Source organism: Oncorhynchus mykiss, chromosome 12 (genome assembly GCF_057628025.1).
Source record: "Oncorhynchus mykiss isolate SJ-2025 chromosome 12, ASM5762802v1, whole genome shotgun sequence".
NCBI lineage: Eukaryota > Metazoa > Chordata > Actinopteri > Salmoniformes > Salmonidae > Oncorhynchus > Oncorhynchus mykiss.
Genome location: NC_143033.1, coordinates 1,433,576 through 1,450,013, shown reverse-complemented (window position 1 = coordinate 1,450,013; position 16,438 = coordinate 1,433,576). Strand labels below are relative to the sequence as shown.

General features: G+C 47.5%; 1 protein-coding gene across 1 annotated transcript in view; it reads right to left on the bottom strand.

The window, feature by feature from the left end:
• cntfr (ciliary neurotrophic factor receptor) overlaps positions 1 to 14,758 on the bottom strand; it is a 538,142-nt gene extending 523,384 nt beyond the window's left edge. Inside the window, exon 1 of the mRNA XM_036936729.2 lies at positions 14,451 to 14,758. The gene's annotated coding sequence lies outside the window, so the exon portion shown is untranslated. The remainder of the gene's footprint in view (positions 1 to 14,450) is intronic.
• Between the last annotated feature and the right edge of the window lie 1,680 nt (positions 14,759 to 16,438).

Below are 16,438 nucleotides of genomic sequence, written 5' to 3'. Positions count from 1 at the left end.
AGCTAAAAGTCCAAGTATACAGATTTGACGATATTCTTGCAGAGAAATGTAATGTGAATGTAAATGTCTCCTTCACGATTTGCCCAAATGTACCTGGGTGACTTCACACTAAATGTCATGTAGTTTGCTCATACTTCAAGTTATCCATCTGAAACTTTGCACATACACTGCTGCCATCTTGTGGACCGCATCGGAATTACAACCAGAGTGATGGCTGGAAGTGGGACGTTTCTGTTTCATTTCAAAGAAAGTGGTAGAAAAAAGTTTTTTTCTTTGTATTTTCTTCTATCAGATGTATTGTGTTATATTCTCCTACCTTCAATTCACATTTCCACAAACTTCAGTGTTTCCTTTCAAATGGTACCAAAACAGATACATTTTACGCTGCTGCTACTCTCTGTTCATCATATATGCATAGTCACTTTAACCATATCTACATGTACATGCTACCTCAATCAGCCTGACCAACCGGTGCTTGTATGTAGCCTCACTATAGTATATAGCCTCGCTACTGTATTAGCCTCACTACTCTTATTTCTCGCTGTCTTTTTACTGATGTTTTTTTTCCTTACTTACATATTGTTCACATAATACCTTTTTTGCACTGTTGGTTTAGAGCCTGTAAGTAAGCATTTCACTGGAAGGTCTACACCTGTTTTATTTGGCGCACGTGACAAATACACTTTTTGATTTGATTTGATTTGATTTGAATAATATGCATATCCTTGCTTCAGGTCCTGAGATACAGGCAGTTAGATTTGGGTATGTCATTTAGGCGAAATTTGACAAAAAGGGGGCTATACCTAAGAAGTGTCTTTAATGGTTTGCAAATAGTTAAAGTAGAAAAGGCAAAATAAAAAGATATGGGTTCTATTTACAATTGTGTTTGTTCTTCACTGGTTGCCCTTTTCTTGTGGCAGCCGGTCACAAATCTTGCTGCTGTGATGGCACACTGTGGTATTTCAACCAATCGATATGGGAGTTTATCAACATTTGAATTGTTTTCGACCTCTTTGTGGGTCTGTGTAATCTGAGGGAAATATGTGTCTCTAATATCCTCATACATTTGGCAGGAGGTTTGGATCTTTCTCAATAGCAACGCTATGCTCACTGAGTCTGTACATAGTCAAAGTTTTCCTTCATTTTCGGTCAGTCACAGTGTTCAGGTATTCTGCTGTTTAGGGCCAAAAAGCATTTCTAGTTTGCTCGTTTTTATCGTTCATTCTTTCCAAGAAATTATCTTTTTGTTTTCTCATGATTTAGTTGGGTTTGATTGTGTTGCTGACCTGGGGCTCTGTGGAGTCCCAGGACCAGCTTGCTTAGGGGACTCTTCTCCAGGTTCATCTCTCTGTAGGTGATGGCTTTGTTATGGAAGGTTTGGGAATCTCTTCCTTTTAGGTGGTTGTAGAATTTAACGGCTCTTTTCTGGATTTTGATAATTAGTGGGTATCGGCCTAATTCTGCTCTGCATGCATTATTTGGTGTTTTACTTTGTACACAGACAATATTTTTTCTGAATTCTGCATTTGTTCCCATTTTGTGAAATCTTGGTTGGTGAGCGAACTCCAGACCTCACAACCATAAAGGGCAATGGGTACTATAACTGATTCAAGTATTTTTAGCCAGATCCTAATTGGTATGTCAAATTTTATGTTCCTTTTTGATGGCATAGAAGGCCCTTGTCCCTCAGATCGTTCACAGCTTTGTGGAAGTTACCTGTGTCGCTAATGTTTAGGCCTAGGTATGTATAGTTTTTCTGTGCTCTAGGGAACACCATTATTTTTGTCTTACTGAGATTTACTATCAGGGCCCAGGTCTGTCAGGCCCAGGTCTGTCAGGGCCCAGGTCTGTCAGGGCCCAGTTCTGTCAGGGCCCAGGTCTGTCAGGGCCCAGGTCTGTCAGGGCCCAGGTCTGACAGAGTCTGTGCAGAAGATCTAGTTGCTGCTGTAGGCCCTTCTTGGTTGGGTACAAAAGCACCAGATCATCAGCAAACAGTAGTCATTTGACTTCAGATTCTAGTAGCGTGAGGCCGGGTGCTGCAGATTACTCTAATGTCCTCACCAATTCGTTGATATGTGTTGAAGAGGGCGAAGCTCAAGCTGCATCCATATCTCACCCCCCGGCCTTGTGTTTTGCCAATTTAAACCACACTCTTGTTGTTTGTGTAAATGGATTTTAAAATATCTTTTGTTTTCCACCAACACCACTTTGCATCAATTTGTATAGCGGACCATCCTGTCAAATTGAGTCAAAAAGTATTTTGAAGTCAACAACGCATGAGAAGACCATGCCTTTGTTTTGATTTGTTTGTTTGTCAGTTAGGGTGTGCATGGTGAATACGTAGTCTGTCGTACGATGATTTGGTAAAAAGCAGATAAGAAATTTGCTCTGTACATTTTCACTGATAAAAATGTATGAGTCTGCTGACAAAGATAATGCAGAGGATTTTCCCCAAGATTGCTGTTGGTGCATATCCCACAGTAGTTTTTGGTATCAAATTTGTCTCCACTTTTGTGGATTGGGGTGATCAGTCCTTGGTTCCAGAGGATGATGTTAAAGAGTTTAAGTATAGCCAATTTGAATTTGTGGTCTGTATATTTGATCATTTCATTTAGGATACCATCAACACCACAAGCTTTTTGGGTTGGAGGGTTTGTATTTTGTCCTGTAGTCCAGTGGGTTCTGGTAGTCTTTAATGTAACAGGAGAATCCAGTGGGTTCTGGTAGTCTTTAATGTAACAGGAGAATCCAGTGGGTTCTGGTAGTCTTTAATGTAACAGGAGAATCCAGTGGGTTCTGGTAGTCTTTAATGTAACAGGAGAATCCAATAGGTTCTGATAGTCTTTAATGTAACAGGAGAATCCAGTGGGTTCTGGTAGTCTTTAATGTAACAGGAGAATCCAGTGGGTTCTGGTAGTCTTTAATGTAACAGGAGAATCCAGTGGGTTCTGGTAGTCTTTAATGTAACAGGAGAATCCAGTGGGTTCTGGTAGTCTTTAATGTAACAGGAGAATCCAGTGGGTTCTGGTAGTCTTTAATGTAACAGGAGAATCCAGTGGGTTCTGGTAGTCTTTAATGTAACAGGAGAATCCAGTGGGTTCTGGTAGTCTTTAATGTAACAGGAGAATCCAGTGGGTTCTGGTAGTCTTTAATGTAACAGGAGAATCCAGTGGGTTCTGGTAGTCTTTAATGTAACAGGAGAATCCAGTGGGTTCTGGTAGTCTTTAATGTAACAGGAGAATCCAATAGGTTCTGATAGTCTTTAATGTAACAGGAGAATCCAGTGGGTTCTGGTAGTCTTTAATGTAACAGGAGAATCCAGTGGGTTCTGGTAGTCTGTAATGTAATTGGAGAATCCAGTGGGTTCTGGTAGTCTTTAATGTAACAGGAGAATCCAGTGGGTTCTGGTCGTCTTTAACAATTGATTCTAAGATGTGAATTCTTTCTTCCCCTCTCTCTGATCACTCCTAACTCCATCACCCCATCTCTCTCCCCATCTCTCAGATCACTCCTAACTCCATCACCCCACCTCTCTGATCACTCCTAACTCCGTCACCCCATCTCTCTCCCCATCTCTCTGATCACTCCTAACCCCGTCACCCCATCTCTCTGATCACTCCTAACTCCGTCACCCCATCTCTCTAATCATTCCTAACTCCGTCCCGACATCTCTCTCGCCATCTCTCTGATCACTACTAACTCCGTCACCCCATCTCTCTCCCCATCTCTCTGATCATTCCTAACTCCGTCCCCCCATCTCTCTCCCCATCTCTCTGATCATTTGTAACTCCGTCACCCCATCTCTCTCCCCATCTCTCTGATCATTCCTAACTCCGTCCCCCCATCTCGCTCCCCATCACTCTGATCATTCCTAACTCCGTACCCCCATCTCTCTCCCCATCGATCTGATCACTCCTAACTCCGTCACCCCATCTCTCTGATCACTTCTAACTCCGTCACCCCATCTCTCTCCCCATCTCTCTGATCACTCCTAAATCCGTCACCCCATCTCTCTCCCCATCTCTCTGATCACTCCTAACTCCGTCACCCCATCTCTCTGATCATTCCTAACTCCGTCCCCCCATCTCTCTCCCCATCTCTCTGATCATTCCTAACTCTGTCCCCCATCTCTCTCCCCATCACTCTGATCATTCCTAACTCCGTCCCCCCATCTCTCTCCCCATCTCTCTGATCACTCCTTACTCCGTCACCCATCTCTCTGATCACTCCTTACTCCTTCACCCCATCTATCTTATCACTCCTTACTCCGTCACCCTATCTCTCTGATCACTCCTTACTCCGTCACCCCATCTCTCTGATCACTCCTAACTCCGTCACACCATCTCTCTGGTCACTCCTAACTCTGTCACCACATCTCTCTCCCCATCTCTCTGATCACTCCTAACTCCGTCACCAATCTCTCTCCCCATCTCTCTGATCACTCCTTACTCTGTCACCAAATCTCTCTGATCACTCCTAACTCCATCACCACATCTCTCTCCCCATCTCTCTGATCACTCCTAACTCTGTCACCCCATCTCTCTGATCACTCCTAACTCCATCACCCCATCTCTCTGATCACTCCTAACTCCGTCACCCCATCTCTCTGATCACTCCTAACTCCGTCACCCATCTCTCTGATCACTCCTAACTCTGTCACCCCATCTCTCTCCCCATCTCTCTGATCACTCCTAACTCCGTCACCCATCTCTCTCCCCATCTCTCTGATCACTCCTTACTCCGTCACCCCATCTCTCTGATCACCCCTAACTGCATCACCCCATCTCTCTGATCACTCCTAACTCCGTCACCCAATCTCTCTGATCACTCCTAACTCTGTCACCCCATCTCTCTCTCCATCTCTCTGATCACTCCTAACTCCGTCACCCCATCTCTCTCCCCATCTCTCTGATAATTCCTAACTCCGTCCCCCCATCTCTCTCCCCATCTCTCTGATCATTCCTAACTCCGTCCCCCCATCTCTCTCCCCATCTCTCTGATCACTCCTAACTCCGTCCCCCCATCTCTCTCCCCATCTCTCTGATCATTCCTAACTCCGTCCCCCCATCTCTCTCCCCATCTCTCTGATCACTCCTAACTCCGTCACCCCATCTCTCTCCCCGTCTCTCTGATCACTCCTAACTCCATCACCCCATCTCTTTCCCCGTCTCTCTGATCACTCCTAACTCCATCACCCCATCTCTCTCCCCATCTCTCTGATCATTCCTAACTCCGTCCCCCCATCTCTCCCCCCATCTCTCTCCCCATCTCTCTGATAATTCCTAACTCCGTCCCCCCATCTCTCTCCCCATCTCTCTGATCATTCCTAACTCCGTCCCCCCATCTCTCTCCCCATCTCTCTGATCACTCCTAACTGCATCACCCCATCTCTCTGATCACTCCTAACTCTGTCACCCAATCTCTCTGATCACTCCTAACTCTGTCACCCCATCTCTCTCCCCGTCTCTCTGATCACTCCTAACTCCATCACCCCATCTCTCTCTCCATCTCTCTGATCACTCCTAACTCCATCACCACATCTCTCTCCCCATCTCTCTGATCACTCCTAACTCCGTCACCCCATCTCTCTGATCACTCCTAACTCCGTCACCCATCTCTCTGATCACACCTAACTCTGTCACCCCATCTCTCTCCCCATCTCTCTGATCACTCCTAACTCCGTCACCCATCTCTCTCCCCATCTCTCTGATCACTCCTTACTCCGTCACCCCATCTCTCTGATCACCCCTAACTGCATCACCCCATCTCTCTGATCACTCCTAACTCCGTCACCCAATCTCTCTGATCACTCCTAACTCTGTCACCCCATCTCTCTCTCCATCTCTCTGATCACTCCTAACTCCGTCACCCCATCTCTCTCCCCATCTCTCTGATAATTCCTAACTCCGTCCCCCCATCTCTCTCCCCATCTCTCTGATCATTCCTAACTCCGTCCCCCCATCTCTCTCCCCATCTCTCTGATCACTCCTAACTCCGTCCCCCCATCTCTCTCCCCATCTCTCTGATCATTCCTAACTCCGTCCCCCCATCTCTCTCCCCATCTCTCTGATCACTCCTAACTCCGTCACCCCATCTCTCTCCCCGTCTCTCTGATCACTCCTAACTCCATCACCCCATCTCTTTCCCCGTCTCTCTGATCACTCCTAACTCCATCACCCCATCTCTTTCCCCATCTCTCTGATCATTCCTAACTCCGTCCCCCCATCTCTCTCCCCATCTCTCTGATAATTCCTAACTCCGTCCCCCCATCTCTCTCCCCATCTCTCTGATCATTCCTAACTCCGTCCCCCCATCTCTCTCCCCATCTCTCTGATCACTCCTAACTGCATCACCCCATCTCTCTGATCACTCCTAACTCTGTCACCCAATCTCTCTGATCACTCCTAACTCTGTCACCCCATCTCTCTCTCCATCTCTCTGATCACTCCTAACTCCGTCACCCCATCTCTCTCCCCATCTCTCTGATCACTCCTAACTCCATCACCCCATCTCTCTCCCCGTCTCTCTGATCACTCCTAACTCCATCACCCCATCTCTCTCTCCATCTCTCTGATCACTCCTAACTCCATCACCACATCTCTCTCCCCATCTCTCTGATCACTCCTAACTCCGTCACCCCATCTCTCTGATCACTGCTAACTCCATCACCCCATCTCTCTGATCACTCCTAACTCCGTCACCCCATCTCTCTGATCACTCCTAACTCCGTCACCCATCTCTCTGATCACTCCTAACTCTGTCACCCCATCTCTCTCCCCATCTCTCTGATCACTCCTAACTCCGTCACCCATCTCTCTCCCCATCTCTCTGATCACTCCTTACTCCGTCACCCCATCTCTCTGATCACCCCTAACTGCATCACCCCATCTCTCTGATCACTCCTAACTCCGTCACCCAATCTCTCTGATCACTCCTAACTCTGTCACCCCATCTCTCTCTCCATCTCTCTGATCACTCCTAACTCCGTCACCCCATCTCTCTCCCCATCTCTCTGATAATTCCTAACTCCGTCCCCCCATCTCTCTCCCCATCTCTCTGATCATTCCTAACTCCGTCCCCCCATCTCTCTCCCCATCTCTCTGATCACTCCTAACTCCGTCCCCCCATCTCTCTCCCCATCTCTCTGATCATTCCTAACTCCGTCCCCCCATCTCTCTCCCCATCTCTCTGATCACTCCTAACTCCGTCACCCCATCTCTCTCCCCGTCTCTCTGATCACTCCTAACTCCATCACCCCATCTCTTTCCCCGTCTCTCTGATCACTCCTAACTCCATCACCCCATCTCTTTCCCCATCTCTCTGATCATTCCTAACTCCGTCCCCCCATCTCTCTCCCCATCTCTCTGATAATTCCTAACTCCGTCCCCCCATCTCTCTCCCCATCTCTCTGATCATTCCTAACTCCGTCCCCCCATCTCTCTCCCCATCTCTCTGATCACTCCTAACTGCATCACCCCATCTCTCTGATCACTCCTAACTCTGTCACCCAATCTCTCTGATCACTCCTAACTCTGTCACCCCATCTCTCTCTCCATCTCTCTGATCACTCCTAACTCCGTCACCCCATCTCTCTCCCCATCTCTCTGATCACTCCTAACTCCATCACCCCATCTCTCTCCCCGTCTCTCTGATCACTCCTAACTCCATCACCCCATCTCTCTCTCCATCTCTCTGATCACTCCTAACTCCATCACCACATCTCTCTCCCCATCTCTCTGATCACTCCTAACTCCGTCACCCCATCTCTCTGATCACTGCTAACTCCATCACCCCATCTCTCTGATCACTCCTAACTCCGTCACCCCATCTCTCTGATCACTCCTAACTCCGTCACCCATCTCTCTGATCACTCCTAACTCTGTCACCCATCTCTCTCCCCATCTCTCTGATCACTCCTTACTCCGTCACCCCATCTCTCTGATCACCCCTAACTGCATCACCCCATCTCTCTGATCACTCCTAACTCCGTCACCCATCTCTCTCCCCATCTCTCTGATCACTCCTTACTCCGTCACCCCATCTCTCTGATCACCCCTAACTGCATCACCCCATCTCTCTGATCACTCCTAACTCCGTCACCCAATCTCTCTGATCACTCCTAACTCTGTCACCCCATCTCTCTCTCCATCTCTCTGATCACTCCTAACTCCGTCACCCCATCTCTCTCCCCATCTCTCTGATAATTCCTAACTCCGTCCCCCCATCTCTCTCCCCATCTCTCTGATCATTCCTAACTCCGTCCCCCCATCTCTCTCCCCATCTCTCTGATCACTCCTAACTCCGTCCCCCCATCTCTCTCCCCATCTCTCTGATCATTCCTAACTCCGTCCCCCCATCTCTCTCCCCATCTCTCTGATCACTCCTAACTCCGTCACCCCATCTCTCTCCCCGTCTCTCTGATCACTCCTAACTCCATCACCCCATCTCTTTCCCCGTCTCTCTGATCACTCCTAACTCCATCACCCCATCTCTCTCCCCATCTCTCTGATCATTCCTAACTCCGTCCCCCCATCTCTCTCCCCATCTCTCTGATAATTCCTAACTCCGTCCCCCCATCTCTCTCCCCATCTCTCTGATCATTCCTAACTCCGTCCCCCCATCTCTCTCCCCATCTCTCTGATCACTCCTAACTGCATCACCCCATCTCTCTGATCACTCCTAACTCTGTCACCCAATCTCTCTGATCACTCCTAACTCTGTCACCCCATCTCTCTCTCCATCTCTCTGATCACTCCTAACTCCGTCACCCCATCTCTCTCCCCATCTCTCTGATCACTCCTAACTCCATCACCCCATCTCTCTCCCCGTCTCTCTGATCACTCCTAACTCCATCACCCCATCTCTCTCCCCATCTCTCTGATCATTCCTAACTCCGTCCCCCCATCTCTTTGATCACTCCTAACTCCGTCACCCCATCTCTCTGATCACTCCTAACTCCATCAGCCCATCTCTCTCCCCATCTCTCTGATCACTCCTAAATTCATCACCCCATCTCTCTAATCACCTCTAACTCCGTCACCCCATCTCTCTTCGCATCTCTCTGATCACTCCTAACTCCGTCACCTCATCTCTCTCCCCATCTCTCTAATAACCTCTAACTCCGTCACCCCATCTCTCTCCCCATCTCTCTGATCACTCCTAACTCCGTCACCCCATCTCTCTTCGCATCTCTCTGATCACTCCTAACTCCGTCACCCCATCTCTCTTCGCATCTCTCTGATCACTCCTAACTCCGTCACCCCATCTCTCTCCCCATCTCTCTTATCACTCCTAATTCTGTCACCCTATATCTCTGATCACTCCTAACTCCGTCACCCCATCTCTCTCCCCATCTCTCTGATCATTCCTAATTCTGACATCTGGTACAGGATGTTGATCCAGAGGGTAAGTATGTTAAGGGAAATATTGTTACAGTTTAGTTTGACCATTCTTTTGTTTAAAAAATAAACACAGTTGGGACGAGGAAATAGAAGATGAGAAAGAGCTTTGCTCCAATCACATCTTTGAAAAAGAGTTGTGCTCCAATCACATCTTTGAAAAAGAGTTGTGCTCCAATCACATCTTTGAAAAAGACCTCGGCTTCAATCAAATCAAATCAAACGTTATTTGTCACATGTGCCAAATACAACAGCTGTAGACCTCACAGTGAAATGCTGAATACAACAGGTGTAGTAGACCTCACAGTGAAATGATGAATACAACAGGTGTAGTAGACCTCACAGTGAAATGATGAATACAACAGGTGTAGTAGACCTTACAGTGAAATGCTGAATACAACAGGTGTAGTAGACCTCAAAGTGAAATGCTGAATACAACAAGTGTAGTAGACCTTACAGTGAAATGCTGAATACAACAGGTGTAGTAGACCTCAAAGAACAACAAGTGTAGACCGTACAGTGAAATGCTGACTCATAAGCCCTTAACCAACAACGCAGTTTTAAGATCAAATAAATTGCACGAAAAAAAGACAAGTTTAAAAAAACAATCCCACCTCAGAAAAACACCTGGAAAAGAAATAGAAAATAAACATGGAAGAAGAGTTGAAACGTAACACCACAACGGCTCACTGCAGACAGAGAGCAGGGCCATGTCCCACATGCCCTATGGGCTCTGGTCTGAAGTAGTGGACTATATAGGGAATAGGGTTACATTGGGCTCTGGTCTAAAGTAGTGCACTATATAGGGAATAGGGTTCCATAGGGCTCTGGTCTGAAGTAGTGGACTATATAGGGAATAGGGTTCCATAGGGCTCTGGTCTGAAGTAGTGGAATATATAGGGAATAGGGTTCCATAGGGCTCTGGTCTGAAGTAGTGGACTATATAGGGAATAGGGCTCCATAGGACTCTGGTCTAAAGTAGTGCACTATATAGGGAATATGGTGCCATTTGAGAGACATTGCCAGTTTTAAAGAAGGTCCATTAGGCTGTGGTAATCTTCTGTCTGATACAGGAGCATCAAATGGACTCTCTCTGTCCATCCAGAATACTGCTTCTTATTAAACTCTTTCCTTCTGCTCCCTAAACCCTAAACCCTGCTTTAACAAGTACTCAATGTATTATCTACATGATACCCCTGTAGGGGACAACACACACACATGCACACACATTGGCCCTTTCCCAGTTTATATGGAGGGGCTTAGACTAAACCAGCTGGAAGGACTGACTGACTGACTGACTGGCTGGCTGGCAGACCAACTCTCTGACTGGCTGACTGGCTGACTGGCTGGCTGACTGGCTGGCTTGCTGGCTGGCTGGCTGGCTGGCTGGCTGACTGGCTGACTGGCTGACTGGCTGACTGGCTGGTTGCTCAGACAACAGGCCATGCCTGAGCTGCTGGTAAGACCTTTTAGAGGGATTTAGAAATATAAATATAACGTGAGGACGTGAGGAGGAAGAGGAGGAGAGTGGTAGTCCTAATCCTTCAGGGCTAGGGCTTGGGCATCCAGACAGGGAGGTTGGGGCTAGGGCTTGAAGGCTGGGAGCCTGGGGATGGGGCTGAATGGGGCCGGGGTTGAATGGGGCTGGGGCATGGACTGGGGTATGGGGCTGGGGCAGGGACTGGGGTATGAGTCTGAATGGGCCTTGGGCAGGGACTGGGGTATGGGGCTGAATGGGGCTCGGGCTTAATGGGTATGGGGCTGAATGAGGCTGAGGCAGGGACTGGGGTATGGGGCTGGGGCTGAATGGGGCTGAGGCAGGGACTGGGGTATGACGCTGGAGCTGAATGAGGCTGGGGCAGGGTTTAGGGTATGGTGCTGAATGGGGCAGAGGCAGGGACTGGGGTATGGGGCTGAATGGGGCAGAGGCAGGGACTGGGGTATGAGGCTGGGGCAGGGATTGGGGTATGGGACTGAATGGGGCAGAGGCAGGGACTGGGGTATAAGGCTGGGACAGGGATTGGGGTATGGGGCTGGGGCAGGGATTGGGGTATGGGACTGAATGGGGCTGAGGCAGGGACTGGGGTATGAGGCTGGGGCAGGGTTTGGGGTATGGGGCTGAATGGGGCAGGGATTGGGGTATGGGGCTGAATGAGGCTGGGGAGGGTTTGGAGTATAGGGCTGGGATTGGGGTATGGTGCTGAATTGGACTGGGACAGGTATTGGGGTATGGGGCTGAATGGGGCTGAGGCAGGGACTGGGGTATGAGGCTGGGGTAGGGATTGGGGTATGAGGCTGGGGCTGAATGGGGCTGGGGCAGGGACTGGGGTATGAGGCTGGGGCTGAATGGGTCTGAGGCAGGGACTGGGGTATGAGGCTGGGGGCAGGGATTGGGGGATGAGGCTGGGGGCAGGGATTGGGGTATGAGGCTGGGGCTGAATGGGGCTGGGGCAGGGACTGGTGTATGAGGCTGGGGCAGGGACTGGGGTATGAGGCTGGGGCAGGGTTTGGGGAATGGGGCTGAATGGAGCAGGGATTGTGGTATGGGGCAGGGATTGGGGCTGGAGCTGAATCTGGTTAGGGCTGAATGGGGCTGGGGCAGGGAAAGAGAGTCTCGGCCTTCTCCCCCGCTCCCCTCTCACACACCCAGAAATGCATCTCCCAGCCCAGAAATCCCAGAAATGTGAGCTTTAAAATAACAGTAACCAACAATAGAGAAAAATGACAAAAACAGCACAATGGAGGAGAAGAAAGAAGGGAGGAATAGAGAGAAGGTAGGAGAAGATAGAAGGAATAATAGATAGAAGAGAGGAAGAAAGAAGGGATGAATAGATAGAAGAGGAGAAGATAGAAGGGAGGAATAGAGAGAAGGGAGGAGAAGAAAGAAGGAAGAATAGATAGAAGTGAGGAAGATAGAAGGGAGGAATAGATAGAAGAGGTGAAGATAGAAGGGAGAAATAGAGAGAAGGGAGGAGCGGATAGAAGGGAGGAATAGATATAAGGGAGGAGAGACAGAAGGAAAAATAGATAGAGGAAAATATAGAAGAGGAGAAGATAGAAGGAAGAATAGATAGAAGATTATAATAAAGAAGGGAGGAATAGATAGAAGAGGAGAAGATAGAAGGGAGGAATAGATAGAAGAGGAGAAAAAAGAAGGGAGAATAGAAGAGGGGAAGATAGACGGGAGAATAGATAGAAGAGGGGAAGAAAGAAGGGAGGAATAGATAGAAGAGGAGAAAAAAGAAGGGAGAATAGAAGAGGGGAAGATAGATGGGAGAATAGATAGAAGATTAGAAGAAAGAAGGGAGGAATAGATATAAGAGGAGAAGAAAGAAGGGAGAATAGATAGAAGAGGGGAAGATAGAAGGGAGGATAGATAGAAGAGGAGGAGATAGAAGGGATAATAGATAGAAGAGGCGAAGATAGAAGGGAGGAATAGATAGAAGAGGATAAGATAGAAGGGAGGAATAGATAGAAGATGAGAAGAAAGAAGGGAGAATAGAAGAGGGGAAGAAAGAAGGGAGGAATAGATAGAAGAGGAGAAGAAAGAAGGGAGAATAGATAGAAGAGGGGAAGATAGAAGGGATAATAGATAGAAGAGGAGAAGATAGAAGGGAGGATAGATAGAAGAGGAGAAGATAGAAGGGAGGATAGATAGAAGAGGAGGAGATAGAAGGGAGAATAGATAGAAGAGGCGAAGATAGAAGGGAGGAATAGATATAAGTGATTTCCACTAAAACTAATCAATCAGGAGAGGATAATGGGTTCCATGCTGGAGAGTTGACACGGGTCAACTCGTCCCCTGACCTCTGCCATGGGGCCATGGGGAGAGAAAGGGCCGCACAATGGAATCCTCAGCTAATTGTCTGGCCAGTGTCACTGCTTTCAATGCCCTCCACTCTCTCCCTAATTCCTGTCTTTCTTCTCTCTCTCTCTTGTAGCGTTCTCGCCCCGGCTCCCTCTGCTCTCTCTCTCTCTCTCCTTTTGCAAAGCATCCACTTTGTAAGTGTGGACGGAGACAGAGCGAGAGTGCGAGACTGAGAAACCGAGAGAGTGAGAGAGAGAAATGGCGAGAGAAACATAACTGCTTTTGGTGATTGCAAACGGCAGGTGAGCAAAGTGTGTTTCATTAATAGCAGGTCGCAATCAGCAATACAACCGTTTCCTTCTCAGGTCGCAATCAGCAATACAACCGTTTCCTTCTCAGGTCGCAATCAGCAATACAACCGTTTCCTTCTCAGGTCGCTATCAGCAATACAACCGTTTCCTTCTCAGGTCGCAATCAGCAATACAACCGTTTCCTTCTCAGGTCGCAATCAGCAATACAACCGTTTCCTTCTCAGGTCGCAATCAGCAATACAACCGTTTCCTTCTCAGGTCGCAATCAGCAATACAACCGTTTCCTTCTCAGGTCGCAATCAGCAATACAACCGTTTCCTTCTCAGGTCGCTATCAGCAATACAACCGTTTCCTTCTCAGGTCGCAATCAGCAATACAACCGTTTCCTTCTCAGGTCGCTATCAGCAATACAACCGTTTCCTTCTCAGGTCGCAATCAGCAATACAACCGTTTCCTTCTCAGGTCGCAATCAGCAATACAACCGTTTCCTTCTCAGGTCGCTATCAGCAATACAACCGTTTCCTTCTCAGGTCGCAATCAGCAATACAACCGTTTCCTTCTGAATACATCCAATAGATCACTGAGGATCAGCATGTGTTGGAATTAATTAGACCCAAGATAAAGCCACAGTATAGAGGCACTAGATCCAAGCAGCGATCCTTCCATCTGTCCTGAATGCTACTCTTAATACAAATCATCTTCTGTCAACTGTCCTATATTAGTACAGCTCCAACACACAGACAGATCCAGCTCCAACACACAGACAGATCCAGCTCCAACACAGACAGAGCCAGCTCCAACACACAGACCGATCCAGCTCCAACACACAGACAGATCCAGCTCCAACACACAGACAGAGCCAGCTCCAACACACAGACAGATCCAGCTCCAACACACAGACAGGAAAAAAGCTGATTTCCAGCAAGTACTCACTACAATATTTAGTGAGATCCTCTCTGTTGTTTTCACTATCCAGTCCTCCTGTCCTCCGCAGATGAGACGATGTGTGTGTTGCTCCAGTACAGAAAGTTGCAGTGCTGTAGGTAGGTAGATGTATAAGCAGGACAAGCTGTGAGCAGTGTGTGTCTCTCAGTGTCTGGCTCTGCACTGGCTGAGAATACTAAAGCATTTTAAACAGCTCTTCTCCCCATGTGACCAACCCAGCCAGCAAGAGAGAGGGAGTGAGAGAGAGAGGAGAGGCAGGAAAACATTAGCACCACGCTGGCTCTCTGTGACCACACAGCACCCCCTAGCCATCTCTCACTGTATTGCTCAAACACAGAGAGAGAGGCAGAGAGAGAGACAGACAGAGACAGAGAGAGAGAGAGAGAGAAAGAGAGAGATGCAGAGAGAGAGAGGCAGAGAGATGCAGAGAGAGAGAGAGAGAGAGAGAGAGAGAGAGAGAGAGAGAGAGGCAGAGCGAGCGAGCGAGCGAGAGAGAGAGAGAGAGAGAGTGAGAGAGAGAGAGGGGCAGAGAGAGAGAGAGGCAGAGAGAGAGAGAGAGAGAGAGAGTGAGAGAGAGAGAGGGGCAGAGAGAGAGAGAGGCAGAGAGAGAGAGAGAGAGAGAGAGAGAGAGGCAGACAGGCAGGCACTCCGACAAATATAAATACATACATGTTGACTACTAAACTACATCAACACAGTACTATAGGAGGTGACAGACAGACAGACAGACAGACAGACAGACAGACAGACAGACAGACAGACAGACAGACAGACAAGTGAGTGTGTAGATAGAGTCTGGTGAGTGTGTATTTAGTGTGTATATAGTCTAGTGAGTGTGTATTTAGTGTGTATATAGTCTAGTGAGTGTGTATTTAGTGTGTATATAGTCTAGTGAGTGTGTATATAGTGTGTATATAGTCTAGTGAGTGTGTATATCGAGTCTGGTGAGTGTGTATATAGTGGGTATATAGTCTAGTGAGTGTGTATGTAGAGTCTGGTGAGTGTGTATATAGTGTGTATACAGTCCGGTTGAGTGTGTATTTAGTGTGTAAATAGTCTAGTGAGTGTGAATAAAGAGTCTAGTGAGTATGTATATAGTGTATATATAGTCTGGTGAGTGTGTATTTAGTATGTATACAGTTGAAGTCGGAAGATTACATACACTGAGCCAAATACATATAAACTCAGTGTTTCACAATTCCTGAAATTTTATCCTAGTAAAAATTCCCTGGATTAGGTCAGTTAGGATCACCACTTAATTTTAAGAATGTGTAATGTCAGAATAATAGTAGAGAGAATGATTTATTTCAGCTTTTATTTCTTTCATCACATTCCCAGTGGGTCAGAACTTTACATACACTCAATTAGTATTTGGTAGCATTGCCTTTAAATTACTTAACTTGGGTCAAACATTTCAGGTATCCTTCCACAAGCTTCCCACAACAAGTTGGGTGAATTTTGGCCCATTCCTCCTGACAGAGCTTGTGTAACTGAGTCAGGTTTGCAGGCCTCCTTGCTCGCACAGGCCTTCTATAGGATTGAGGTCAGGGCGTTGTGATTGAGGTCAGGGCGTTGTGGCCACTCCAATACCTTGACTTCGTTGTCCTTAAGCCATTTTGCCGCAACTTTGGAAGTATGCTTGGGGTCATTGTTCAATTGGAAGACCAAGAAGACCATTTGCGACCAAGCTTTAACTTCCTGACTGATGTCTTGATGTTGCTTCAATATAGCCACATAACGTTCCTTCCTCATAATGCCATCTATTTTGTGAAGTGCACTAGTCCCTCCTGCAGCAAAGCACCCCACAACATGATGCTGCCACCCCCGCGCTTCATGGTTGGAATGGTGTTCTTCGGCTTGCAAGCCTCTCCCTTTTTCCTCCAAACATAACGATGGTCATTATGGCCAAACAGTTCTATTTTTGTTTCATCAGACCAGAGGACATTTCTCCAAAAAGTACGATCTTTGTCTCCAAG